This window comes from Vulpes vulpes, chromosome 12 (genome assembly GCF_048418805.1).
Source record: "Vulpes vulpes isolate BD-2025 chromosome 12, VulVul3, whole genome shotgun sequence".
Taxonomy (NCBI): domain Eukaryota; kingdom Metazoa; phylum Chordata; class Mammalia; order Carnivora; family Canidae; genus Vulpes; species Vulpes vulpes.
In genome coordinates, this window is record NC_132791.1 from 32,170,126 (window position 1) to 32,183,831 (window position 13,706).

The 13,706-nt window shown below is 38.1% G+C and overlaps 1 long non-coding RNA gene across 2 annotated transcripts in view; it reads left to right on the plus strand.

Annotated features, from left to right (window-relative positions):
• Positions 1 to 12,005, plus strand: part of LOC112927584 (uncharacterized) — a 74,165-nt gene extending 62,160 nt beyond the window's left edge. For both annotated transcript variants that reach the window (XR_011995514.1, XR_003236571.2), the window contains exon 3: positions 8,854 to 12,005. This is a non-coding gene — a long non-coding RNA (uncharacterized lncRNA). The remainder of the gene's footprint in view (positions 1 to 8,853) is intronic.
• Positions 12,006 to 13,706: the final 1,701 nt, after the last annotated feature.

Here is a 13,706-nt window from a genome sequence, read left to right on the forward strand (position 1 = left end):
ATTCTAATAAGTCATGTGAGATGCATTCTAAGCATGAAGATATAGATGGGTTAAAAGAGAAAAAAGATCATTGATCATAGTAAAGATGCAGTAATTACATCAAGGATAGGCAAAGGAGAGTTCACGTAAAAGATATACCAGAGATAAAGTGGAAGATTTCATGATAGAAATATGAATTAATTATTATTCATTAAGAAGACAAAGTCTTAAATGTGAGTGCATCTATAACAGAGCCTCAAAACATATAAACCAAAAGTGAAAGGACTGAGAGCAAAAATAGACATATCCATTATGAGAGTTAGACATTTTGACATGTCTTCTATCGGTAACTGGTTTGACAAACAGACTAAAAGCTATAGATTTGAACGCTGCTGTCAGCCAACTTGACCTACTAGATAATTAGAGCACACTATTCAACAATTGTAAGACACTTTCAAGTGTACATGGGATATTTATCAAGGGAGACTATTTGCTAGACCATCAAAATGTATTTATAAATTTAACCTTAATGAATCATATAGAGCATATTTTCTGCCTATGAAGGATTAAATTAGAAATCAGTACCAAAATGTTGACACAATTTGAAAGTATTTGGAATATGAAAGACACTTCTAAATAATATATTCACCAAATGAAAAAAATTACAAAGATCATTGAGAAAGATTTTACTAAATGGTAACAAAAACAAAATAGCCAAGTTTTTGAGGTACAGGTAAAATATTGTTTAGTTGGAACTTTATAATGGCAAATCTTATATTAAAAACGAATGGTTTTAAATCAACCGTCCATATTTGCTCCTTAGGAAGATAGAAAAAGCAAAGAAAATTACACCAAAGTGCACAGAAGGAAGGAAATAATAAATAGTAGAAATTAATGAAACAAAATGATCAGACAAGAGAACAAATCAGTGAACCAAAAAAGTTGATTATCAGAAAAGATCAATAAAATTGAGAACTGATCTTTCTCAACTGGAGTTCTGCAAGAGAATTAGACTTAATATTATTGGACTATTTTCTCTATTCTTCTAAGTAAGTTACATAGCCAATACTATTTTAGATCAATAGAAAAAAAGTTTCATTTTATATGATTGATGCTTTAGAGCATTAGGGCTTAATTATTTTGTGGAATCCTAGTTGAGAACAGCTGCCCTGATAAAAATTTTATTTTTTGTTTTAGAGATTGTTTATCTGAGAGAGAGCTGGGGGAAGGGCAGAAGGAGAGGGAAAGGAGAGAAATCTCAAGTGAAGTCCCTGCTGTGTGAGAGATCATGCCATGACCTGAGCTGAAACCAAGAGTTGGATACTTAACCAACTGAGCCACCAGGCACCCCTGTATTGAAAAATGTTAAAAGGAAATAGAAATTACAAATTACCATTATCAGAAATGTAGAAGGGGCCATCACTATAGATGCTGTGAACATCAAAAATTAGTAAGAAAATACTATCTTTATGCCACAAAATTAACAATAACACTATAACTGTGTTGAATGGAAAGAAGTTAAAGTTATAATTTATGACTTTCCTATAATTTCAGATGCAGGTTGTTGAAAACTTTAACTTCATTAATGTGTGTGTGTGTGTGTGTGTGTGTATGCAGAAATATTATCAAAATATTAAAACTCGAACCTGGAAGTACATAGTTGGATAATATATATGACAATGTGGGGTTTATCTTGAGAATGAATGCAAGGTTGTTTCAACAGTTTAAAATTAATTATTTAAATGAATGTAATAACATTAATGAATTTTTTTTCAAATTTTTATTTATTTATGATAGTCACAGAGAGAGAGAGAGAGAGAGAGAGAGGCAGAGACACAGGCAGAGGGAGAAGCAGGCTCCATGCACCGGGAGCCCGACGTGGGATTCGATCTCCGGTCTCCAGGATCGCGCCCTGGGCCAAAGGCAGGCGCGAAACCGCTGCGCCACCCAGGGATCCCCAACATTAATGAAATTAAAGTAATATATCACTTAACAGATTAAGAAAAATTATGTGATTATCTAAAATTTGGAAAAAAATACAAAATTCAACACCTATTTATAACAAAACTTTCAGCAAAGTAGGAATAGTAGGAGGTCTTTCAATCTGATAAAATCTACAGCTAACATATTTAATGGTGAAGGACTGATTGTTTTCCGTATGATGTTGGAACAAGACAAAGAAGGCTTACTTCTATTACTTACTTCCATTCAACCTTATGCTCAAAGTAATGGCTAGTGTTAATAAAGCAGAAAAAAAAAAGGACAAAAGGAACAATGGCTATATGAATGTATACATAGAAAATTTTATGGGATTTATCAAAAAAAGATCCTAGAACCAAAATGTGGCTTTAGCAAGGTCAGAGAATATGGTGTTGATATACAGAAATTAGTTGCATTCTATGTAATAGCAACACATAATTTGAAGATTAAATTTAAACCCACTGCTTACAACAGCATCAAAACATTAAATAATTAGATATAGGTATGTGGAAGAACTCCTCGTTGAAAACTAAAAAAGTTACTGAGCAAAGATAAAGGTCTGTGTAAGAGAATAAATACAATATTCATGGATTTGAGATTAATTATGTTAATGTAAATTTAATGTAAGATGTACAGTTTCCTAAATTTATCTATAGATAGATTTTCACTGCAATCTCAAAATCCCAAAGCATTTTCCTTCTAAAGATTGTCAAGCTGATTCTAAGATTACTTGGAAATGCAAAGGACTTAGAATATTTAAAAGAAGAAGAGGTAAAGGAAAAAAAAAGTCTTGAAGAGGAGAAACAAGGTAAAAGTTCTATACTACCTGATTTCAGAACATATCATGAAGAATGTGTGATAGTGGCTAACAATAGATCTTTAAGGTCTATGAAACAACAGAAAGTTTGGAAATATATAAATGATTATATAGTCAATGTGATTTTTGACACAAGAGCCAAAACTATATTCAGTGAAAAAAAAGAAAGTATTTTCAAGGAATGATGCTGAATCATTGGATATTCACAATGAGGAAACAACAACCCCCAAACCAACTCAGCCCTAACTTCACACTTTACTCAAAAATTATTTCGAGATGTGTTGTGACACAAAAGCTAAAAGTACAGAGTTTCTAACAATATAATGGAATATCATCATAACTCTGAAACAGGTAAAGTCTTCTTGGAAAACACTAACCATAAAAGAAAAAAAAATGGATACATTGTTCAAAATTACAAACTTTAGGGACACCTGGGTGGCTGAGTGGTTGAGTGTCTGCCTTCAGCTTAGGTCATGATCCCAGGATCGAGTCTCACATTGGGCTCTGCACAGGGAGCCTGCTTCTCCCTCTGCCTCTGTCTCTGCCTCTCTCTGTGTGTCTCTCAAGTGTAAATAAATAAAATCTTAAAAAAAAAAAAAAAACCTAAACTTCAGCTCACTGAAAGTGTTCATTAAGAAAATGAATTGGAAAAAAAAAATGAATAGGTAGGGGTGCCTGGATGGTTCAGTTGGTTGTGTTTGGGACTCTTGATTTCGACTCAGGTTATGATCCCAGGGTCATGAAGTCGAGCCCCAATCGGGCTGGCACTGGATGTGGAGCCTTAAGATTCTCTCTCTCTCCCTCTTGCATTGCTCCTCTACCCCCACCACTTGTGTGCTCACCTACTCTCTCTCAAATAAATATGAAAGCAAATAGGTAATCATGGGAACAAATATAATACTGTATAAATATCTGACAAAGGACTTGTATGTAAAGTGCATAAATTGCATCTTCAAAGCACCTGGGGGGCTCAGTCATTTAAGCATCTGCCCTGGGCTCAAGTCATGATCCCAGGGTCCCAATACCAAGCCCCATATCTGGCTCCCTGCTTAGTGAGGAGTCTGCTTCTCCCTCTCTCTCTGCTCCTCCTCTTACTCGTGCTGTCTCTCTCATGTTCTGTCTCTCACATTCTCTCTCTCGATAAAATCTTTCTTAAAAGATAACACCTTCAATTCAACAGTAAGAAAATAGCTCAATGACAAATAGGCAAACTAGGCACTTTGCAAAGGAAGTGATTATAAATGGCCAATAAACACCTGAAAAATTGCACATTACTAGTCATCAGGGGAATGCAAATTAGTATTAAAATATCATTATACTTATGGGATGGCTTAAATTTTAAAAGCCTGATAATGCTAAATGTTGGCCAGGATGTGAAGCAACTGGAATTCTCTTCCGTTGCTGGCAGGAGTACAAAATGGTACAACCAGTTTGGAAACTGGCTATTTCTTATAAAGTTAAAACATGCTTCTACCTATGACCAAATAATTCCACTCCTAAATATGTAATCAAGACAAATGAAAACATATGTCCAGAAAAGACTTTTATACAAATATTCATGCTGCTCTATTAAAACCAAAAACTGAAACAACCCAAATGGCCATCAACAAGACAATGGAAAAATTGTATCATAGCCATCAAATGAAACTGACCTTAGCAATTAAACAGAGAGGGTAGATTTGGATATTTCTAAAGTAGAATCAGCATCAGTTAGTAACTCGATTGAAGGAGCAGTATGAGATAAAGAGAGGTGAAGATGGCCTTGAGATGATTAGGAGAAAGTGAGAAGAATGAAGGGAGGAAAGACTTTGGGAGGAGAATAAGGGTATGGATGAAGATTCTCAGATTTGCTTAGAAATGATATTTTTTTCCAGTGTGAAGAAAAATAAGTTTCTTTATTAATTAAAGGCTCCAGGTAATCAGAATTCACTTGTTTCCATGTTTCAACTTCTTTGTGTCTGTTTCCTGGCTAATTTTCAGTGATTTCAAAGGGTATTTTAGCATTGTGAGTGTACCAAGAATGGTCTCAGGAGTACTTAGTGTGCTTTAGTACTACCTATTCCTTTAAAAAAATTTTTATTTTATTTTATTTTTAAGCAGTCTCCACTACTAGCATGGGGCTCAAACTCACAACCCCGAGATCAAGAGCTCCACAGGTGCACCTTGCTGTTCTTTCTGATGACATTTGAAGTTCAGGTATTTGTGGGATTGGGTTGGATGCCTGCTTGGTTACCTTTCTCTTTAGGTTGAGGGGGTTTGGGCTGAGATGTATTATTCTGAGTGTTCAGGAGTGATGGTAAGAAAGGAGGGGTAGAGCATCATAGAATGCTGTATGTCGCGTCCTTTGGGAATCGGTCATCCCATTCCTTGAGTTATTGTTTGTAATAGAGTTGTTTTCTTCTTTACTAGTGGATGAATTTCTTGAGGGTAATGACTGCCTTATTCATCTTCTTATCCTTCCTTCCTGAAGTTTATCATGAAGTGAGGTGGCATTCAATGAAAAGGTGCTGAAAGGGCAGCCCCGGTGGCTCAGCGGTTTAGCGCTGCCTTCAGCCCAGGGCCCGATTCTGTAGACCCAGGATCGAGTCCCATGTCAGGATCCCTGCATGGAGCCTGCTTCTCCCTCTGCCTGTGTCTCTCTGTCTCTCTGTGTCTCTCTCTGCCTCTCATGAATAAATAAGATCTTTAAAAGAAAAAAAAAGAAAAGGTGCTGAAAGAGGGAACAAGTTTGCCTCTGGAGATTTTATTATCATGACTTCTTCTGAGATATAAAATTTTGTTATTAAAAACAACAACAACAAACTTAAACAGCAGTTACAAAGTGAATTTTTAAAGAACTTTCCTCTCAAGAAAAGGGGAAATAAGACAAGCCCAAAATAAAAATGGGAAGACCCCTGACTAAAAGTGACATTTTAAAAACTAGATTGGAAAGAGAAGAGTGAAAAAGGAGAGGGAAATCAGATACTCAAGCTTTCTGAACTCAGAAAGGAAAAAAGCAGAAGAGATAGATCAAAAAATCAAAACTCCATTAAGGGAAACAAATGGGAAGTAAAGGGAATAGGGTATCCCTGCAAGATACAAAAGCATTTTGATTTAAGTGTTGGAACAGAGGAAGGTCACACAAAAACAGAGGGAGGTTACCTGAACACTGCCTGCCGATACTTGGGAGCGAAGCTGAGATTGACATTCACTTTGATCTCAACATCTACGTAATGATCTGCTCTCTAGATTATGCACCTCTTGATATTTACCCATTAACTGTGATAAACAGCTTAGAATAATGCCTCCCATGAAGGAGCCATGCTACAACAGCTCAGCCACCCTGCATTTTTCTAGCCACTTCCCTGTCCCGTCAAACTCTTCAGCACTGACCTTGAAACCACTTTGGCTTCCTGTTCAATATATTCTGTTCAAAACATGGTGCAAATTCTGGTATCTTCCACATCTAACTAGGGGGATTAGTGTGAGTTGTATTCTTTTGAGTATACAAGAATGAATATGAAGAAGGAAAGTAAGATAATTATCACTTTAATGGCAGAATGGATGGCTATTTTCCTTGAATATTACCTGGCATTTGATGTCCTGAAAGTGGATATGGTCTGAGAGGCAAACTGCTTCTATTCCGGTGTCACCTTCTACAAAATCAAAATAGGTTTAGGTTTTATTATTTTTAAATATAAATATTCAAAGGGAGTTGATAGTTGAGAATGAAGGATGGTACATTAACAGAAAATGCTTTCAGAATGAGGTTGTCATGAATTATATATGAAACATGCAAATATTTCAACGAAAGCAAAAATCAGCTGAATCTGGACAAATCATTGAGGATTTGCTTCCTCAGTAAATAAAACTTTGGGTGAAGAGAAAATCTGGGGGAAAAAAAGTAGCAATGATTTTATGCTTTGGGAGTTTGGTCATTAGTTTCATATCTGCTATAAAAAAATCTAGCAAATGTAGTGGCTTTAAAACCTGCCAGCGTATTCTCTTACAGTTCTGTGCATCAGAAGTCCAGCCTGAGACTCGGCTAAAATCAAGCCTTCTGCAGGCCGCTGCTCCTTGCTGAGGGCTGGAGGGGGAATCTCATTCCCTACCTTTGCAGCATCTACAGCCTGCCTACACTCCTTAGGTCCTGGCCACTCCCCACCCCTCCCACCCCCACCCCATCCCCATTCCCCCATCTGCCAAGCCAGCAATGGTGGGTGGGGCCCTTCTTTCCTCCTGTCTCTGACTTGCCCTTCTGCTTCCTAGACTGCTGTTAGGAACCCTTGTGATTACATTGAGCCCACCTGGATAATCTATTTTCAAGTCAGTTGATTAGCAATTTTCATTCCAGCTGCAACCTCAGTTTCCCTTGTCATGTAATGTACCATCCTCACTGGGGATTAGGGCAGGGACATCCTTGGGGGATGAGTGCTCTGCCCACCACAGCTGTCTTTTGATTTCTGCCTCTGCTGCAGCATACTATGTGATTGTAGTCCCTCCTGAGCTGGACAGTCCCTGCTACATTTACTTTAGAGTTACATGTGTTCCAGGGCTGCCTGGGTGGCTCAGTGGTTGAGTGTCTGCCTTCAGCTCAGGTTGTGATCCTGGGGTCCTGGAATCGAGTCCTGCACTGGGCTCCCTGCAGGGAACCTGCTTCTCCCTCTGCCTCTGTTTCTGTCTCTGTCTCTCATAAATAAATAAAAAAGCAAATATAATCTTTTTAAAAAAAGAAGACTAGATAATCCTGCTGAGAGACTTGTAATGAATTATTTTGTAGTTATGTTTATAGTTAGTGCAAGTAAGGGTCTGGTTAGCTTTGGTTAAACACTCCCTGTGACACTTCATTGACATTTTTAGTTGCTTTTAAATGACGTGTAATGCTTTTCTGAATTTCAGGTGAATTCTTCCCTTCTAGGGACAGGTGAGTATAACAGACGTTTCAAAAATAAAATAAAATAATAAAATAAAATAAAATAAAATAAAATAAAATAAAATAAAATAAAAAAATAAATAAAATAAAATAAAATAAAATAAAATAAAGTAAAATAAAATAAAATAAAATAAAAAATAAAATACTCTCTTGATCGAGTTTTGAGCCCTGGCTATAGGCCTATAGGCAAGTCAAACCCCATCCTTGAGCAGCTTATGAAATCCTGACCCCAGTCACTTCCCTCCTCAGGTTCTCACGTTCCAGGGGCCTAGACCATTCTGCTCCTGCCCTAATTACCCAGGGGGCAGCTAGCAGATCGGCAGCTCCTCTGCCCTGGAGCCAGTTGGCAGGAATCCAGCGCCCCTGGATGGAACCCCACTCTGCAGTCTGTAGGCTGCCTCCTCTAGCCGCAGCTTGCTCTTACCTTGTCCTGGGTGCAACCCCTGAATGACCCCGCCTAACTGCTTTCTCTCATTTGGAACCCTGAGGTACAGAGAGTCCTGCCTTTCATCTATTCGAGTGCCAGTGTGTTGTGTCCCACCATCAAAGAATCTGTCTTATAAAACAGTGAGCCGTTCATCCATCTACCTGTTCTTCAGCACCACTGGCATTTACTGAGGATTCAGTAGGGCAAGGCCTGAGCCAGGCCACAGGGGTGATTACTGTGGTCTCTGTACCCAAAAACTATTAAAGATGCAGATTTCTTCTCTGAGCTCTAGCATATCGCCAAGTGTTTCCTCCCTTACCCACTTTTAAAAATCATTTGCTGCTGAAATTAATAGCTCTGCATTGCTTTTGCACAACCCAATCAAGGTAGCTGGAAATCTGTTTGCATATGAATTTTAGGAGTGAGACATTCCATTTCAGCTTATGTGGATTTAATTTGCCACAATACTGATTGGATATACTCTTCTGAGCACTTATGACCACTTGAAGATACTGACTATTGCCAACAGTTTCCTGCAAGATGCCATTGATTCATGAACTTCCAGGAAGAAAAAACAGAAAACCTATTACAGTTAACATTATGAACCAGCCATGTAATAAAAGAAATTCAAGCGACATTTTACCAAACAGTGTACTCTGTAAAGATTTTTTTTTTCTATCATGGGCAGCAGGAATAATGTTTGTTTGAATGACCAGTTCCTTCTCTTGCTTTTTGTAGGGCAGCCAAAGCCATTTTAGGATGGTGAGGGACGTGTCGCCAGCACATCTGAAACCTGTCTCTGGTGGACAGGGAACTGTATGATTCACACTTGAAGTTCTCTGGTGTTCGAAAGGGATGAAACCACTTTGACTTCAGGAGGACCAGAGGTGTTAGTTGCTGCTTGGCATTTTGACTGTGTTTTTCGAGACGAATATGTATGTATAACTGCCTGGGGAGAAAGCACATACAGCAGAACCTGAAGCAAATAACACAGGGTGATATATCACCCCTTACCATTAGTCATATCATATGCAATGTAAACAGAGTGGAGCAGTTTGCTACTTTCCCAGGTTCCATTATGTGTATGTGTTTATTTAATCAGGACTAAATGATATTACGTGAAGTTCCCCTTGCCCTCCTGAGGAATCCAGATTCAACACTTTCAGCGCTGTTCAGTGCTGGAGAGCGAGGAAAGTGTAACCATAGTGATGGAATGGAAATGATTTTCTTTGTTCAGAGGCTTCAATATCCAACAGACATTACAGTTTTCAAGGTCAAAAATATATTAGGATGAGATAAAAATTAAAGAAAAATGTGCTGGCTTAGCTACAAAAGCTAATTTAGTTTATGCATTATAAATTATGTTAAAATGACTAAAATGAGATTTCTCAGCAAGAACTAAATGTGTGGTTTCACAAAACTAATTTCCAAAGATGAACATGATTACAGAATTTAGCTTTAAAAGCTTTTCAGGCCATCAGAAAAAACAGCAAAGCTATCAATTATCAGACTTTAGTGGTGCCTCTGTCAGAAATATAATGGTATTTTTAGCATTCTGCTCAGCGTTTACTAAATTAAGAATGTCTACAAACAAATCAATTAATTGGGACATTATTTAATTAAGTAAAACATGTGATCTGCCAAAGAACCTTAAGCAGACGATTATAACAAACATCCCAGTAGCCTTCTTCTCCTATTGAGGGAGATAGCAGGCCAGCAGTAAAAAGATGGAAACTACAGGAAATGAAATGTTGATCAAACAAGCAAACACAGCCTCATGCTTTTCTGATTCATACTGCATACTTATGTAATTTTAAAAAGTGCTTGTTTTGAAAATCTGTGATTTCCTGGGAGAAGGTCAGTGCTATCTGTCAGGCATTCCAGTGCTGTTAGGTGGATGTGTGACATTTGTTAGGTGGATTTTTTTTTTTTGTAGCAATGCATATATAAACACAAAAGAATCTGTATTCTCATGCATGGCACACTTAAGTCCCTGGGTGCCAGGAAGTTACTGGGTTCCTGTTTTTTGCTTTCCATAAACAGTTCAGATCCAGTGAAAGTTTATTTTGGATTCCACCATAAGCCAGGCACTTTCCACCCAACCATCCCATTCTGCCCTTCAACAGTCCTTGTGAGTTAGGTATCAAGACCCCTAGTTTTAAAAGGGAGATTGAGGTTCAAGGAGGCTGAGTACTTTCCCTATACTCCTAAACCTGGTAGTTTCAGAGCTAGGGTTAGATCCAAAGCACGTGAGACCAAGTCCCAAACACTTCCCATTATTGCAGTGTGGACTAGCCTGGGTTTAAATGCGGTTGCAAAATACAGTGCCACCTTGGTGGGCAACAGAGTCCTTGAAATAACATTGTCTCAAGAGAGAGTTAAGCAGTCATTTGGCCGGGGAAGGAGAGAGTTGAGTCAAGGACTACTGCTTGGACATGTCAAAATATCTAATAATGGTCCAATCCTGGGGGGCCACATGGAAAAAAGAAGACTGCCTATTCACCTACACACAGCCCAGAGTAGTGTTCTATCCTTATTTGGAGTAATTGCAAGTATAGGCCAAGAGGAAGTTAAATGAAGTGAGATGGAGAGCAGGGACGTGATAATGGGAGCAGGTGTTTAGTAGCAATGTTATGACCTGTTAGAAACTTTAAAATCGAATTCCTCCCTTTTTGTTAGTGAACAAAATGTATTCTTGCACACATCAGAATAATGAGCTTGTGTATTGGGGAATAGCTCATGAGCTCTATCAAGCATCCTTGAAATAATTTTCAGAAATCACTTGATCTGAGCCATTATTATTGGTCCTCCCCAGGTGACTGTCACCATTCTGGCCAGTTGGTCTTCTAGAGCCCTTTGTTCTTTTTCTGTTCCCTTTCCTCCTCTCAGATCCAGGTGTGTCCCTGCTACGATTATGCATCTGAGCTTTCTTATCCTGCTGGGCTTATCTTTCTGAACATTTCTCAAACAAGACATGAATGCAAGTCTGCAAATCATGGACACCTGATAATCTGCAAATGATCAAGAAACCATGAGAACATGAAAGTACTTTCAAATTCTTGTCTCCCTAAATATTAATTTTTAAGTCAAAGCTTTGTTAGTTATTATTCTCCACATTTTTATTACTAAGCAATAGATTCAACTTTTAATGAAATGCCATGTGGGAAATTTGTAACTTTTCTACTCAATTCTAAAAATCAAAGAACTTACTGTGTTCATCATCAAACTAGAGAGAAAAACATCTTATTACTTGACCCATATCTGATGACCGAGGTGGATGCTGGCTGTGCTAGCTGGAGCTGCAGGAAGGGACACTTTATTTATTTAATAAGTAAAAGTTAATTTATTATCCCTTGGCTCAGGATAGTGTGTGAGCAAAATGCTTTGCTATAATTAGGGTAATTTTGTATGCAATGGGGAGAAGCAACCCCTTAAATATCAGTGTGGGATTCAATAGCAAAATATGTCTAGACATATGAGGCCTTCCACACTGAAAGAAGTTATTGAAAAATGATTCATTTTTACATCCTCCACCTGCTGCCTGATTCTTCATAATATTGATTTGTGAGAGAAAGAACTTTCCCAAATGATAGTACAGAGATGGGTTGCTAAAAAGATACGTAATTTTAAGCACTCAGCCTTATTGAGCATCAACTATGTGTTAGAGGCTGTTTAGAAAAATCAGAGTAACTGTCTTTATCTTAATTCCATTTTCATAAAAATTTTCCTTTGTCATTCATATTACTCAGTGTTTAGAATCACTTAAACATGGGTGATATTTGATCTTTTTTTTCAGAGCAGGAAATTATGACTTAGAAATATGCTTTTCATGTAAGGATAGTTATTTATTATTATAAAATTAAAGTTGTTTTTCTCTGTTATCTCACTAATCTGGATACTTTAGAGTCAGTGTGTTAGACATTCTCCTGCATCTGTTGTTTTGTTACCTGTAACTACAAGAATAGGTCAAACAGTGCCGAACCAAATACTTTATTTTTCTCACACATTGAGGAGTCACAATGTAGGTGACTGCTCTTGTTTGAGCAGCTTGATGTCAGGGGCAGCATCTTTGTGATTTTCTTTACCTTTTCCTGAGAGTCTCAATATGGTTGCTGCTGCTCCAGACATCATGCATATATTCATGTAGGATGTAGAAGGGCAGGTATGGTGCTAGAGGTTTACACTTCTTTTATCATACAGCAGAGCTTTCCAGATACTCCAGCAAACTTCAACCTGTAAATCACTTGGCTAAAACCAGGTATCTGGCCATTCCTGGTTTCAAGGAATCAGAGACAGTGAGTGTTTAGGTGCTTGGGAATGGGTCTCAGGTTATGTATTCAGCAGTGCCTGACACCTCTTGCAACCACATTTATATTTTAATGACTAGGATTGATGCTGTGGCTGAGTGAAATAAGCAATAACTTGAGGCTTTATTGTATAGGAAAAGAAAATGGACTTAAAATCATACCATCTGGGTTTAAATCTCAACTCTGTAGTTCCCGTGTAATGATCCTAATCAGGCTACTTACTTCTACAAGCATCAATTTCCTCGTCTCTAAAGGGAGATAAGAATTCCTCTCTGGAGGTGTGCTGAAAATCAAATGAATAAGATGTCTTATTAGAGTATCAAGTACAGATTTGAATAGATAGAAATTCACAAGTTCATTTGCTCATTATCTCTTTCATTCATATATTCAGTTGGCCAAAATAAACATTGCTTAGGAGAGCAGTCTGGAAGAGGTCACCACTGGTCAGGTTTGCATCTGTGAGGCCAAAGATGCAATAGTTGCTCATTTCAGAGGCTTGTTCATGAGGAGGTATGTGTGTGCACACGTGTGTGTGTGTGTCTGCATGCCTGTGCATGTGTGTGTGTGTGGGGGGGGTTGCTCCAGCCTGTAGATGGCAATGAGGCAGGGAAGGACAGAGGAAGGAAATTAACTTGTATTGACCACCTCCTACATGCCTCTCTTAACCTCACATTGTTCTTACCTGATGAAGCAGACATTTCTTTTCTCCGATGTTAAACCAGGCTACTGAGCTACAAGCAGAATGGCTTTGACCTCTCATATTTCTAAGCTGTACATATTACACAGTTTTTCCATCTTATTCTGTCTTTTATTTCCCTGGGAACCCATCATAAGTTCCTGGGGGCTGGGCAGAAACACAAAGACAGTTTTGTTAAATACTGCTCAGGGTCACACACCAAATCTTTTCTTATTTTCCACCTCCAACTGATATTCCACAAATAGGTTGGTACCTAATTATCTCTCTTCTGAGAGGATATTTCTTCCCTATCTTGAATTCTTCCATCCAGTTCCTATCAGAGAGAAATGATAGCCATTACTTAAGACTGATTTGGAATCTGAGTTTCAGGAACTATTGTCTGCTTCTTCCAGTGTTGGCTCTTCTCTGGAGTTCACTGCACCATCTTGGCTGCTCTGCCCAGATGTAGCCGACATGGCATATCCACATTTACTGTGGGTTTATTCCCTAGACCTGTGATCTGGAAGCCTTGCCACATACAGGTTATATAACACTGTCATGGGCAGTAATTTCTAAATATGAACATATGAGCGTAAATATGTCTTCTG